Here is a 14,838-nt window from a genome sequence, read left to right on the forward strand (position 1 = left end):
GTCTGACTTGGGGTCAGCTACTATCACACTGTGGGTTCTATCTGTGAACCAGTTTGCAACCCACCTAGTGATATAGGGGTTGATGCCTAGCCTAGTGAGTTTTTCTATGATTCCTGAGTGGGGAATAGTATCAAAGGCCTTGGCCAGATCAGGGTAGGCTGTATGAACCACCTTGCCTTCATCCACAGCTCTGGTGACTGACTCAGAGAAGTCGACCAAATTGAGCAGGCATGCTGTTTTGCATTAGGGGCTTTGGTTGAGTGGCACACTGTTTACGAGAGTTATGTGTCTCGTGATTAGTGTTGTGTTGTGGTGGTTGAGTGCATTTCCTCCTTGGAATAAATTTGTGGACCAAATCTTGCTTGGTAGTTTCAGCTTCAGTTAATTTTGTGAAGTTTTTTATGGTTCCTTATGTCTATTATCTACCCCTCCTCTAAGAAGACTGTGGCATTCTGCAGCCAGCTTTGCTCTACCTCCCTCCTGCCAACTCCATCAGGTACTCATGAAGCTAATGATACCTGGGTGACAGTCAGAACTTTATCTCATTCTCTGCTCTGAGCTGAGGAGAACTATCGATAGGACATTTTCAAGGCGAGGGATTAAAGTATTTATTGCTGTTATTCATAATGATCATCTTGCTTTGTCAGTTATGTGGTTGGGAATAAATTATGGTATTTTAACTGCCTGCCTACTATTCTTGTAATGATTTGTCTGTATAGTTTGAAAGTCAGTGTCAAATACAGTATTAAACTGAAGTATTTTGCCAGGCATGTTTACTGCAAAGGGTTATAATGACTATGGGATTGGCATTCACTAGGTTTTTGTTGGATACTGAATAACAGTGAGGTGACTTTCGTGGTGTTTATGGGCATTGAGGTGGCTTTCGTGGTGTTCATGTTATGATGATTATCTGCGGACCAATGACATTATTTGAAGTCATTTTGTAACTGAGTCTGAATATTTTTGGTGAGTTGGGTCATATCTGTTTACGATGATAGAATATGCATAGAATGTTATTGATGTAGGGTTTGTTTTTGTGCTGATATCATTAATGATGAAGGAAGATAGCAGTCGACCAAGGACAGATACTTGGGGGACTCCAGATCAGACTGAGATTCTTTCAGTGACAGTTTGGTAAGACTGCATCTTAAGGTTTCTGTTAGCTAAGCCGCTACTGAACCAAGTTAATATGCTGTTATTAAACCCTGGGTGATCCATTTTCATTATTGTAAGTTATAGTCTGCACTTTCAAATGCACACCTAGGCTCAATTTGGAAAAATGAGTCAGTCGATGAAAGTGGTACCTGAGAGCTAAGCCTTTTCCTTGTTAAGTTAGATCTTGCCTGTTGCTGTATAAATATGTCTATACATAATATATATATATATATATATATATAGAGAGAGAGAGAGAGAGAGCGAGCGAGAGAGAGAGAGACGCACACACACACACACACACACACACACACACACACACACACACACACACACACACACACACACACACACACACGCACACACATGCACACACACACATACACACACACACACACACACACACACACACACACACACACACACACACACACACACACACACACACACACACAAAATAATGTTTTATGTCCAGCAGTAAAAAAAAACAAAAAAAATTAGGTGTCAGTTAGCAAGCTGTATATCCGTGGTGGTGCAGCGGTAGCATTGTTGCCTCACAGCAAGAGGTTCTCCCGTTCGATTCTCGGCTGGACTGCGGGGAGTGCCTTCTGTGTGGAGTCTGCATGTCCTCCCCGCGGTTGAGTGGCGTTCCGAAAGATATGCGTGAATGGGTGTGCCTTCGTTGAAGGTTGGGTGTCGAGCTGGCAACTCGGCATCGTAAAAAGCTACTGCCAATCATTAGCGGACCGGAGTTCCGCTGTGGTGACCCCTAACCGGGAAAAGCCGAAAGACAAACATCAACAGCAACTTATTAAATGTTCAATTAATTGATTACAGATCAACTTTCTGAAGGTTTTGGTAACTGGATTAAGCATGGAAATGGACCTAAATCCTTCGGGTTTGGATGGTGAGGGTTTTTGTTTAAGAATGGGAATAATATGTGATTTTTAAAATGCAGAAGGCTATTCCTGTGAATAAGGACAGAATTAATATATGGGCAAATGGCCTTACTTTTAAGGAGAATGGCAGCTGGAGAAAAAAGTGGAACCTTGTGTAGTGGTTAGAGAGAGATTTGCTTTCCATATATAATTTTTTAATGAATTTGGGAATATTTACTGGAAAATGCTGGGCTCTTATTATAGATTTGTGTAGGCTTTTTATGTATTTTGCGTGGCTTGCAAGTTGAGAAAGAAGGCCAGTGAATACTTGGAAAGCTGCTGAGGGCAGTAGCAGGTTCAGGAGAAGGTAGGATGCTAAATAATGATTTAATCTGCTCAAGGAGAGGAGTGTGAAGTGGTTTGAGTGTCTTATTTGCATTATGTTTGGTGAAATAAGCAATCTTTTTAATGATTTTCCAAAATAGGCTGAGGAAAGATGCCATACAGTTTTGTTTGATTTTGAGGTATGTCTCACCTAATGCCAGGCTGTCTACATCTATTTAATTCCTTCTTCTATCTCATCTGCATTATGCCCTCTTCTTGCAGGTTTTCTACCACCCCTCATTACAATAAAGTAGCACATTTTTCTATAAGGCATCACAGGAAGAGCCATCACTGTACAGCAATGAACAATTAATTTGTACTGCTTAGAATTTAACCATCATTTCTCTCTTTTTCAATTAATCCTTTCTGATAAATATCTTTCTTTTTATGACTGTCCTCTCCAGTGTTATTGGTTGGAGGACTATGCAGCACACATTTAGGCTATCTGTGGTAAGCTGGTCAGAATTCAACAAATAAAAAGTAAATCTGGTAATGTTCATTACTCTCTTGCTACATGTAAGCTTTGGAATCATTTCAAGTAGAGTACTGAAAAATGCTTAAGTCTGAACTAGAAAAAATTAAAATTTGCAGTGGAAATGTTAATATGGTATTCGTTACATTTTGACTTGGACATTCTGTCCTACCATTTGGTCCCCTGCTGTCAGCTGTGGTATTGCTTGCACCTTGACCTGGATATCCTTTCTTTGTCAGCTGGGTCTATGCTGTATCCCTTCTTTTCCTTTTTACCTTATCCCTAGTTCCTTATGATAGGAATATGATAGAATATGCCTTCTTCAGTCTCACTGAACATCCCCCGTTCTTCATCTTTCCAGTACTAGTTGAACATTTACCACTTAACTTCTCCCTCCTGTGTTCTTAGTGCAACTTACGCAATATTATGTACTGCTGATTCACATTACACGTAAGCCATGTTATCTTTAAAAATCTACATTTTTAAGGCCCTCAGTTATTAATCCACAGGCACTATATTTATTTTGTTATTCATCCTTATCCAACTTTTTTCTTTAATGTTATATTACTTTGTGCACAACCCTTGACTATGGTGCCAACTTTCTCTTTAGGCAAGCTCATAATATATGCAGTCACTGTATATTGCAGTATATCTTAACATTTTATCTTGCTAATAGATTAGTTTATCTCTCCTTATAACACAGGACTCACTCAGTTTATTCATTTGTACTCATGTACCACTTTATCAATATATACTTTTCTCTGTATATGTTATTTTGTATGCTGCATGATGCTATGTAATGCATTTTCTTCACTGCTTATGCATTTTGTACTCATTTTGTCAATGTTGCTACTTTGTGTTCCTTATCAGGAAGGCAATTAAAATAGGGATTTCCAATAAGACATTCCTAGTCAACAGATGTAATCAATCAATATTTACATTAGATAAAAACGAACTTCTTGGCTAGCAGGAGAGAAATACAGAAAATAAATGTAAATGTTCATCGTATTGATTGCTACTGCAGCAGCCTAAGCTATGTAGGTTATGTCCTGCACAGGATATAATGGCTGTCCAGCTTCCAAAGCTTCAAGGGCACCTTTCATACACCTAAACTATTATTCAGCTCAAGCTGAGCTGAAGAAAAAGACTGATTTGGGTACCAAGCCCTTTAGAGCCTTTTCTACTGCTGAGGAACACTCCTCTTCTTGTCTTTTAAGGTTTGATGGTCAGCTAACACTTTCCATTGTTGGACAGATAACTTCCCTTCAAGAGAAAAAAAAAACTTCTGCATTTTACTTTTATGACAGTAGTGAACGTCTGTGCAACTATACATCTTAAGCTAGGAAAAAAGTGTTTTTATTGACTGTTAAGTAACTTTTAGTAACTTTTAAACAGGAGCATTATTTTTTTCTTTTGTGAAAAAAAAGTTGTTAAAGCTCAGGTTTTTGCTGTAAAAAATATGTTCTTTACTACTTATCTGCTTTACAGACTACTGCTGCCAGGCTTCCCTGGGGATCTAGCATCTTTTTCAGCTTTACCATGAAACAACTGATGGATTACTCAGTCCTTCCATCTATCTGGCACAAAAAAAAGAAAATTATTAAACAGCCTTTGCTACCACGGCAGGCTGCTAAAGGGCCTTAACTACAGACAGTTGACTCTACTGTGGCAGTTTCTTGCTCCTCAGAACACTCTGCTTTTTCCTTTGCTCCCTTACATTAGTCTCTATAACCACCACAGTCTTGGGGTTGGACTCTTCCTCTGTGACTGTTGGAGTGCTCTTGGCAGGCAAGGAAGTAACACAATCATTTCTGGGAGGAGGAAATAATTCATCTCTGCCTAGTAAGATTGGATTGCCTAACCCCAGGAAGGTTTTGTCTGGCAAAAGTGGATCTGCTTCTTCAGAAATTCCTGCCAAAAAGAAACAAAAAACGTAGACATGTTTTCTCCCGTCTCCGTTACTTTGGACAGGAATGATTTACTGGGCTGGGCTCATGGTTTAGTTTTGGATTTTGACCCTTCCAGTAAAGCTTTTTCTGTCAAATGAAAAAGGGAGTCTTCATTTTCTGAAGAGGTTCAAGATTTCTAACCACAAAAGGATTTTTCTCTTCAGATTTCTGATTCAGATTCTAAGGAAAGTGTGACTTCTGTGACTCCCTTCAAAGGATTCCATTTTTCTGAAACTATTTCCAGAGTGAATCAGTTGTTTCGATGGGAACTTAATGATATACCACTGTCTCTGAAGAGTTATTGCAACTGGATTTTCCTGAATGTATACCAATTCCTCCAGTTCTCAAGAAAGCAGATACAGATTGTGCAAAGTTTCTCTTTTTTAATTTTTCATATACTAATCCCAGATCACACATACTAGTAGTTTCTCTAGTGAACCCAGCTAATGCTAAACATCTGATTAATGCCAATACCTCTCCTTCTGACAAGGATGGGGAAGCTTTTGTTAGGTTTGGGAAAAAGTGTATTCTGTAACATTTGTGTTTAGAATTATCAGCTGTCAAACTCATATGTTAAATTTTATGCTTGATTCTTTAGGAATATTATGGCATGTGTTTCCTCTTCTGAGAAGAAATCTGTATTATGTAATTGGTTACTTGTGTGTCTCAAGTGGCTACCCACTCTTTGCGTCTATGATTCTCCTAATACCAAGTCCAGTGCTGCTGTAACTGGAAATGTTGTAAGGAGGTTTGTTTGGCCACATACTCAAAACCTTATTGAAGATGCTAAAGTTGAAAATTGAATTCTCCTGTAGACACAGAGATAGTTTTTGGACGATTTCTTGCAATGGTACTCAAGAAGTTTGATGAGAGGAGTAAGTTGATTCAAAGCATTTCTTAGATATTTCAGCTTTCCTTCTCCAAGTTTGTCAAGTGGGTTAATGCTATCTGTGACAACATCAGATATTGTTATCTGTACTAGCACAGCTGGCTGCAGTTTTGTAAATAACTTGTGTTATAAATGCCAGCATGATTAGCTATAATTTTGTAAATAAATTTGTGTTTTTTTATTGTTTCTTTGATTTGTGTAAGATGTTTGAGTCAAGCAGTGTTCTTCCGACTGACCAAATGTACATGACTTTTACAAAGAGTTCTAAATGCAGGCTGCGCCAGTCAGTTGACCAAAACAACAGAGGCCTCCAAAGCAGACACCCAAGCAACCGCCACCTCAAGACATAGCACATGCAACACATAGTTCACAAAGTCAGTGTGCTAAACAGTCACAGCCCTTAAGACCAAACAACATGCCAGACACACTTGTAATAGGTGACTCCATAGTCAGGCACACTGACGTCCCGCTCACCAGACTGAACAAGGAGAGGGTCACAGTAAGCTGCCTGTCGGGATCTAGAATCCGCCACATAAAACAAGCATTCAGGTCACTCCACAGCAAGTACAAATATGACTCAGTCATTGTACATGCCGGTGTGAACGACCTGAGACGTACCTCCCTGGACTACATGAAAAGAGACATAGAGGAGCTCTCTGATTATGTAGCCCAGGCCGGTATGACCCTGACCCTGAGCAGCATCTTACCCTCACCAAGAATGATGCCACAGTACAAAGACAAAATGATCAGTTTTAACAATTGGCTTAATTACTGGTGTCATTCTAAGGGGATCCAGTGTCTGTCTGCTTGGGATGACATGCTTGACAAGCCACGCTGAAGGGATGGCTTGCACCTGTCACCCTGGGCTTCCGGATATTGGCCAAGGCTCTTGCCACCCCATAGTGCCTTTTTAGGCAAGGCTCAAATGACAAACCTACCTCCCTAGAAAACACAAGTGGAAAAAAACTAAGGGTAATGCTGCTCAATGCCAGAAGTCTACACCTCAAGATGCACGCCTCAAGCCCTCCTCAGTATGGAGAACATCGATGTCTGTGCAGTGACTGAAACCTGGTTCAAGGCTCCTGAGAGCACCCCAGCACTATCAGGTTTTACCTCATATCATGCTTTCTGGCCCCAAAACTTGGACCGAACCACAGAAGGAGGGGGAGTGTCCATTTTCATCAAAGATACCCACACCTCCAGGTTAGTGGCAACGCACGAAGCATCGGAGACTATCCAGGTGCAACTAACCATAGGCAAAACTGCCTTACAGTTTGTAGCATGCTACAGACCACCCTCTCAAACTCAGGAACCCCACACAGCCTTCCTGAAGACACTGGAGAGTATGAATGTCTCTCCAAATACCATCATTTTGGGAGATTTCAACTACCCAAACATAGACTGGGAACATTACTCAAGCCCCAACACCCTAGCCCAAAGGTTCCTAGAATTCATAAACTCAAATGCAATGGAACAACTAGTCACCATTCCCACAAGAGGAGACAATATACTAGACCTGATCATCACAAACATGGGGACAAAATGCTCCACACCAGAAGTACATCCCTCTTTGGTAAGATCAGACCATAAATTAATCTCACTGGAAATCCACATCCCGCCCCCACCCCCTGCACAAAAGACCACAGTGAAGAACTTCTCAAAAGCAAACTTCACACTTCTTAAGACTGAAGTGGTATCTTTCAAGGCCCCTGGGCCAGTGGAAACCACAACCCACACTGCTGAATCTGTTGCAAATGCCTTCTATGGGCACCTTCAAGAATGCATGGATCATGCAATCCCAAATAAAACCAAGACCCATTTCCCCAAAGGCAGGCACCCGGTCTGGTGGACCCCAGCCATAAACAAACTTTACAACAGGAGGAGGAAGCTACTACATGACAGAGCAAAATCCCTAAAAGGGAAGGCATCTCTGATCAGTACTAGCAAAAACTACGATCACTCATAAAATCATCCAAGGCCAACTTTGAGAGAAAAATCCAAAAGACACAAAAGACAATCACAAGGCCTTCTTTAGCTATGTTAGAAACCTGGGTGGAAACTCCCAGATATGCTCAGAGTTAGTCCAAAATGACACAAAATACACTGAACCCACTGACATTGCCAACATTCTGGCAGACAGGTTCAGTGCAAATTTCTCCAAAAGGAGAAATAACCATCCCAGCAGAGTGTAGCCTCCCTAACATCTCAGATGCCCAGGTGAGAGCCGCCCTCTCTAAAGCTAAAAACACAGCATTAATGGGACCGGATGGTGTTCCGGGCTGTGTGCTACATTAACTCCAAGAGGAACTAAACCCACACATAAGGCTGCTGTTTAATCTTAGCCTTACTACAGGATATGTACCCAAAGAGTGGCGACGGCAACAGTGGTCCCACTTCACAAAGGCGGTGCTTGTAAGCTTGACGAGCCTGGTCTGCAAAGCTATGGAGAGGATCATTATGGAACTCATAAACAAAGACATTGGGGACCTACAGACATTGGATCCTACCCAATTTGGCTTTGTCAAGGGCAGATCCTGCCTTTTGAACTTGGTCGACTTTTTTGAAACAGTCACTAAGGCCATTGATGAGGGCAAGGCAGTTCACACAGCCTACCTTGACCTTGCAAAAGCCTTTGACACAATACCCCACTCGGGCATCATAGACAAACTCACCAGCTTAAATATAAACTCATATGTTACAAGATGGGTTGCAAACTGGCTCAAGGACAGAACCCACAGGGTCAGAGTTGCTGGAGCTATGTCAGACTCTTAGCCAGTCACAAGAGGTGTCCCACAGGGCTCAGTCCTGGGACCCCTCTTGTTCGGCATTTATTTTTCCGAGGTACAGGCAAACATAGGAGGATTGTGGCTGACAAAGTTCGCAGATGACTGCAAACTGGGCGCCATAATTGATAGTCCAGCGGACACAAACATCCTTCAGAGAGGCCTCATAGAAACGGATAATTGGTGCCAGAGCCATGGCCTTAAGCTGAACGCCAAAAAATGTATAGTCATACCCTTTGGGAAAAACAAGGTACCGACAAATTACCACATAGGCGGTAATCCATTGGCACGGAAGAGGTAATCAGGGACCTAGGGACCCAGGTTGACAGTAACCTCTCATTTGACACTCACATTGCCAAAGTGGTTAGGAAGACCTTCTATATTGCCCACCTTATCATGAAGGGTTTCACATCTAGATCAAGAGAGGTCATTGTGCCCCTGTACTCTTCTCTTATCAGGCCAATGATTGAGTACAATGCCCCATTTGGGATGTATCTCACCCGACACCTGCAGCAGTTGGAAAGACCCCAAAAGTTCCTCACCAAGAGGATAAAGGGTCTTAAACATATGTCATATGCTGCCCGACTGAAAAAACTCCAGCCCTTTTCAGTCGCATACCGCCTACTCAGAGGTGATCTGTGCCTGATGTACAAGGCCATGTCCAATCCTGAATTAATGGACATGCTCCACCTTAGAAAATCCAAATCCATCAGAGCCACGAGAACAAGTGACTTAAACCTCAACACAGAAATAAATAGAACGTGCTGGAGGGACAGATTCATAACCCAGAGGCTCCCTACACTCTGGAACAGAATCCCAGTCCATGTTAGGCAGAGCCCCTCACTGACTCTATTCAAGAGAAATCTCGACAAGTGGATGGGAGATCGTAGGTTTACCCCGGGGGTCATCTCTGTGTCACTACTAGACAGAGGCATAGTAAACTAAACCCTAAAAGGGCGTAGTATTCTCATCCTAAGGGGTGGTGTAAGCCACATACACGCTGGCTAGGCTTATAAAAGCCTAGTACGAACCTATGAACCTATGAACCTAGAGTGATGTCATTGTGTGCCAGAGCTGAAAGGAATAGAATCTCCACAGCAGCTGTTCTTATTTTTCAAAAGTCTGAAATAAGAGAGTAGAATTCTCATAACAGCTTTCTCTGACTTTTAAAATATTTTGCTATAAAAAGCAGGTTCTGTGTCAGTGCAGTTGTTCATTTGAGCGTAGTTCAGTTGCATAACTTGTTCGTTACTTGGTGGCTGTTGTCCAAAATCAGAATTTATCACTTACCCCCCGGATTCAGCAAGCAACTGTGCAGAAATAAGTTATTCCTGCATGACAGGGACCATTCCTGTTCAGCATAGCAGTGTGACATGCATATGTATGAAGGCGCACTGCCATGCTCTAAAACAGACACGGTTCCGTGTACCAGTGCAGGGTGTGTCTGTGAGCAGAGCTCTCACAATACACACCCCCTGCAATCCAGAATTGCCTTTCGGCAATTTAAAATGAGTGAGAACACGCGTAACACCCCCAACCCATCGGGGTAAGAAATCTGGTCAAAGCCATAAGGGACAATCATCCCTACCAAGCCAAAAGTTGATAGAAAAACAGATGTAGCATAAGCACATAGTGCATACCACCCAACCCATCAGAGTAAGGAATGTGGACAAAGCCATAAGGGACAATCGTCCCATAAAGCAGAAAGTTGATAAAATAACAGGGTCAGTATTAGCATGGATATTCTGGAGGGTACAAATAAAAAAACAAGAAATACATTTTTTTTAAACATGCAATAAAGTTTAAGCACAACTGCTCGGGTGTGCCCATTGCTTAGCTATGCTTAGTCCAGCTTAAACAGTACAAGAAGTTAAATAGCAATAGACATCCAACATACACAGTACTGCAATAGTGTAGCGGTTAGACCATGCGCTTTATAAGCAGCCATTCCCTGTTTGATCCCCACTGTAACCAATCTGCATTTTACATGTGAAAGCAGTACATAAACATTTTTTTTATAATTAGCTACTAAATAACATATATTTGTTAACCAGAGTACTGTAGTCCAGATGTGAGGTGTCAGTTTAATAAAGTTGTGAAACTCCCATATAAACACAAGTGCCCCATACAGTATAGTCACACATGAATAAATGTAATGAAAGCACATTGAGAGATGTCAGGGACAGTAAACAAAGTCATAATATGTAATGAATGCTGAATCAATCCCATACAGCAGATAGTCTATAAAATAAAAAATAAACATTGGTAAGCATTGCACAGCTCTGCTTACCAGGTGTAAGCATTGTATAAATATGAATTTTAAGCAATGAGTAGCCCAGCTAAGTGGATTTGCCCATTGGTAAGCAGTTCTGAACCTGCCCCTTTAAGCACTGCCAATCTTAGCTAAGCAGGTTTGCCCGTAGCTTAGCTTAGCTCAGCATATTCAAAACTGCTCAATCACGGCAACGGGTGATAAATTGGCCATATTTAAACACTGCAGGTGGAAATACAGCTCATAACTGGTTGCAGCTTCCCACTGTAGGCAGTATGGCAGGTGTTGGTGAGAGCATGCACTTCCTGGTGCAGCACTGGGGCATACAGGAGTCCAAGGTCATGGTAGGACTCCTGGTAAAAAACCATGATGAGAGACTGCTGTAGGGCCAGTACCAGGGCTCCCAATATAAAGCATAAGCCTTGGACCATCTCGCCCATGCTCTCACCAGTGCCACTGGTATCCCTCGGACTGGTGAGCAAGTCCAGCATCACTATGCCGACTTGAAGCAGAGGAAGAGGGAGCTCTTGGATGAGTGGGTCCAAGAAGCAAGGCAGAGGGGTGATGTCCCAGCAGTGTGTAAGTATTCACATCAATAACTGTTTACCAAAGTCCAGCCTGTGTATGTGATGGACAGGTATGCCTAAATATTTCTGTATTCCTTTTACAGCTGCAGCTGAGTGGGCTGTGAATCAGGAAGCCCATGCCAGTAGGTTGCAAAGGCTGTGTCGCAAGGCTGGCGAGTAACAACCCTGTTTGTAGTAGTCATACCAAATAAATATAAAGTAGTAGAAAGTCACTTGGCAGTATAAAAACTGTGTATGGGTTGTACTGAATAAACCAGACAATACGACAGTAATAGTCCCATATAGGGTGATATTTAAATAAAACCATAACTGCCTGGCAATAAAGTTCTAAATCCTGGACTGGTTATGTTTACTCTGGTATTGTATGGCATTTAGTGTTGCATTCTCTGAATAGTAATGTTGTGTTAACCACTGCTACCCACACTGTGCTACATAAAAAATATGTCTAGGAATGTCTGTATAAGATTGTTTTAAGTACAAGGTCAGATTGTACAACCAAGAGAATCTTAGACAGAAAACACTGAAGGAACAAGCAGCAATTTCTAAATAACTCACTCTGATGAAACACAAATTGTTGTATTTTTAGTACACACAGCCATTGCTCGACTGCTGGGAGTGGTAGTAAGTTGTATGCGTAATCATACCTCTCAACTGTACAAATTTTCGCAGAATGTCCAGATAATTGCTTGGCATTTTTGGCCTGTTCCTCTTTCTCCCTGGCAAATCACTGGGATGATCTCAGAATTGTAGTCGCTAAATACTGATATACATTTGAGTTTCAGACTTCAAATCCTTCAGAAAATGTATATTAAAACAAATCCTGTTACTCTAGCAACTCTCTAAGTTTATTAGAGCAATATTCAAAATATGTCCCTATTTGTACCCCCATGTCGTAAAGCTTTGCCCAGATGTTGTGTATTAAGAGATTGAGAGGTAAGTGCATAATTTTAACTAGAATCTGGGAATATGTGTAGAAACAGTCAGGTAGTGTTAACAAACATTCCCACTGCCTGACAATAAAGTTTTAAATCCTGGACTGGTTGTGTTTACTCTGGTATTGTATGGCCTGACATGTAGCATTCACCAAGATCTGATATCAGAATAGTATTGTTGTGTCAACCACTGTTTCTCACTCTGTGCTACATAAAAATATGTCTAGAAATGTCTGTATAAGACTGTTGTAATTACAAGGTCATATCGTACAACCAAGAGAGACTTAGATAGAAAACCCTGAAGAAACCGACAGTGGTTTCTAAATAGCTCACTCTGATGAAGCATAAATTGTTGTGTTTTTAGCAGACACAGCCATGGTTCGAATCCTGGGAGTGGTAGTAAGCTGTATGCATAATCATACCTCTCAACTGTACAGATTTTCCCAGAATGTCCAGATAATTGTCTCATATTTTTGGACTGTTCCTCTTTTTTTCCTGGCAAATCACTGGGATGATCTCAGGATTGTAGTCACCAAATACTAACATACATTTGAATGTCAAACCTCAAATCCTTCAGAAAATGTATATTAAAACAAATCCTGTTACTCTAGCAACTGTCTAAAAGTTTATAAGAGCAGTATTTAAAATATGTCCCTATTTGTATTGATATTTTGTCAAGCGTTGTCCAGATGTTGTGCATTAAGAGGTTGAGAGGTATGTGCATAATCTTAACTAGGAATCTGGGAATATGTGTAGAAAGAGTCAGGTAGTGTTAACAAACATTCCCTCCACAGGTCTACCAGATAAGAGAAGTAGAATTTAGCTATAAGACAGTTGAACAAACATACCACTACCCAAACCAAGGCCATAGGGTATGGTAATAATACCTCTATAGTAATGATTAGAGTAATGATCATTAAAGTTGTGAGTACTGCAAGGATATACAAGTTGTTAATTGAAATCTCTCCCCCCACCATATCTGCAACAATAATCTAAACACACAAATTAATGGGTATGTTTTACACCAAACCTACTGTTGAGACATATGTCCTATAGTTCAACAAATATTGAAATGTGTTTTTATTAATGTTCCATATTGAAATACTATCATGGTGGCCTGTTGCTATCAATGTAACCTGCATGCTGTTGTAATGGGCACTGTGGTTCCATATATGTATGTGTTATGTTTGCTATGCAACTGTTCCAAATCTATTGTTTTGGGTTAATGGAAATATCTATGCATGATGTTATAACTAATCCTGGATTGTTGACTATTACTAACCCACATATATTCTAAAACTGTAACACCATAGCATGCTTGGGAAGGCCAGTTCTAGCGGACCCACCTCTCCCACCTCATCTGCCCATGGCACTGGGCCCTAGCATGTCTGGGACCCACCCCGGGACTTCCTCGTCTGCTGGTCCTGCACCACCTTTGGGTGGAACTACCTTAGGGGATGGGGATCGGCACTCCCCAGAAGTGAGCGTGGAGAGGATCCCATCACCCAAAGCCACATCCGGGGTTAGTGCATAGTGAGCTCTGAAAAGAGTTTGGAGATCTGCTATGCCAGCTTGAGGGCCACATGGAGCAATTAGAGGGTCTGCCTGCCCCTCTTGCTCAGCCCCCAGCACAGCCACCTTTGGGGCTGTGAAGGTGCAGTGGTGACTTCCCATGGGTGGGGACCTCAGTCCCACTGCTTCCATTTGGAGGCTCATGGGCTTCCAAACACCCCTCCCCGTCCGAGGTGTTTACCCCCCACATGTGTCATATACCACCCCTGTATGCTGTCTGTCTTGTCTGTCTTGACTGTCTTCCTACCCAACCTACCTCCCCAAATATACCTACTATCCTTCCCCAGCATCCCACTCTCACCTTAAAAAAAAGGGCAATCTGTTCCCAAAAAAATATTTCGCCCCATACATAGCTGTCCATTTCACACATGTCCACTGTACCCATGTAATCTGGTCTTAATGGCTTCACAACACATTATTGTTGTCCTTACCCCTCCCTCAGGGGTTTGAGTGTCCAAATATACCTCCAAATTCAGTATATGTGCACAGCTGTTGCTGTAGAAGAAATGGACAGCTATGGACCTTCCCTACACCCATCTTGCACATCCCTAGCTACTTTCCCTATTGTATTTCCCTCTGCGTGCCCCCTTTTTCACCATTTTAGCGAGGGGGTAAGTGGAAAGAAGCACTTTTAAGTAGTAGAGGGACTAAGCCTGTTTGTGCTGCACTAAGCAATGTCTACACAGATTAAGCACATTTAAGGCTGTTTGTAAGTATACTTAACCAGAAGTTAGCATTGCTTACCTCCGCAGAAACCCACGCAAACCCACTTACAACTGCTTAAAAGTACCTTAATCACTCTGTATCCAACAGCCCTTGTTCTGCCCAGAAACAAAATAATCAGCTGCTGCAAGTCTCAAGCCCAGGACCCTACACACCATAACCACAGCAAGTTACCACTAAGCCATCTAAGCTCCAGATATGCGTGATGTTTTCTCAAACATATCATGCAGCACAGTCATTCAACA

The sequence above is a fragment of the Protopterus annectens genome, chromosome 9.part0 (assembly GCF_019279795.1).
Source record: "Protopterus annectens isolate FY-2018-M chromosome 9.part0, PAN1.0, whole genome shotgun sequence".
Taxonomy (NCBI): domain Eukaryota; kingdom Metazoa; phylum Chordata; order Ceratodontiformes; family Protopteridae; genus Protopterus; species Protopterus annectens.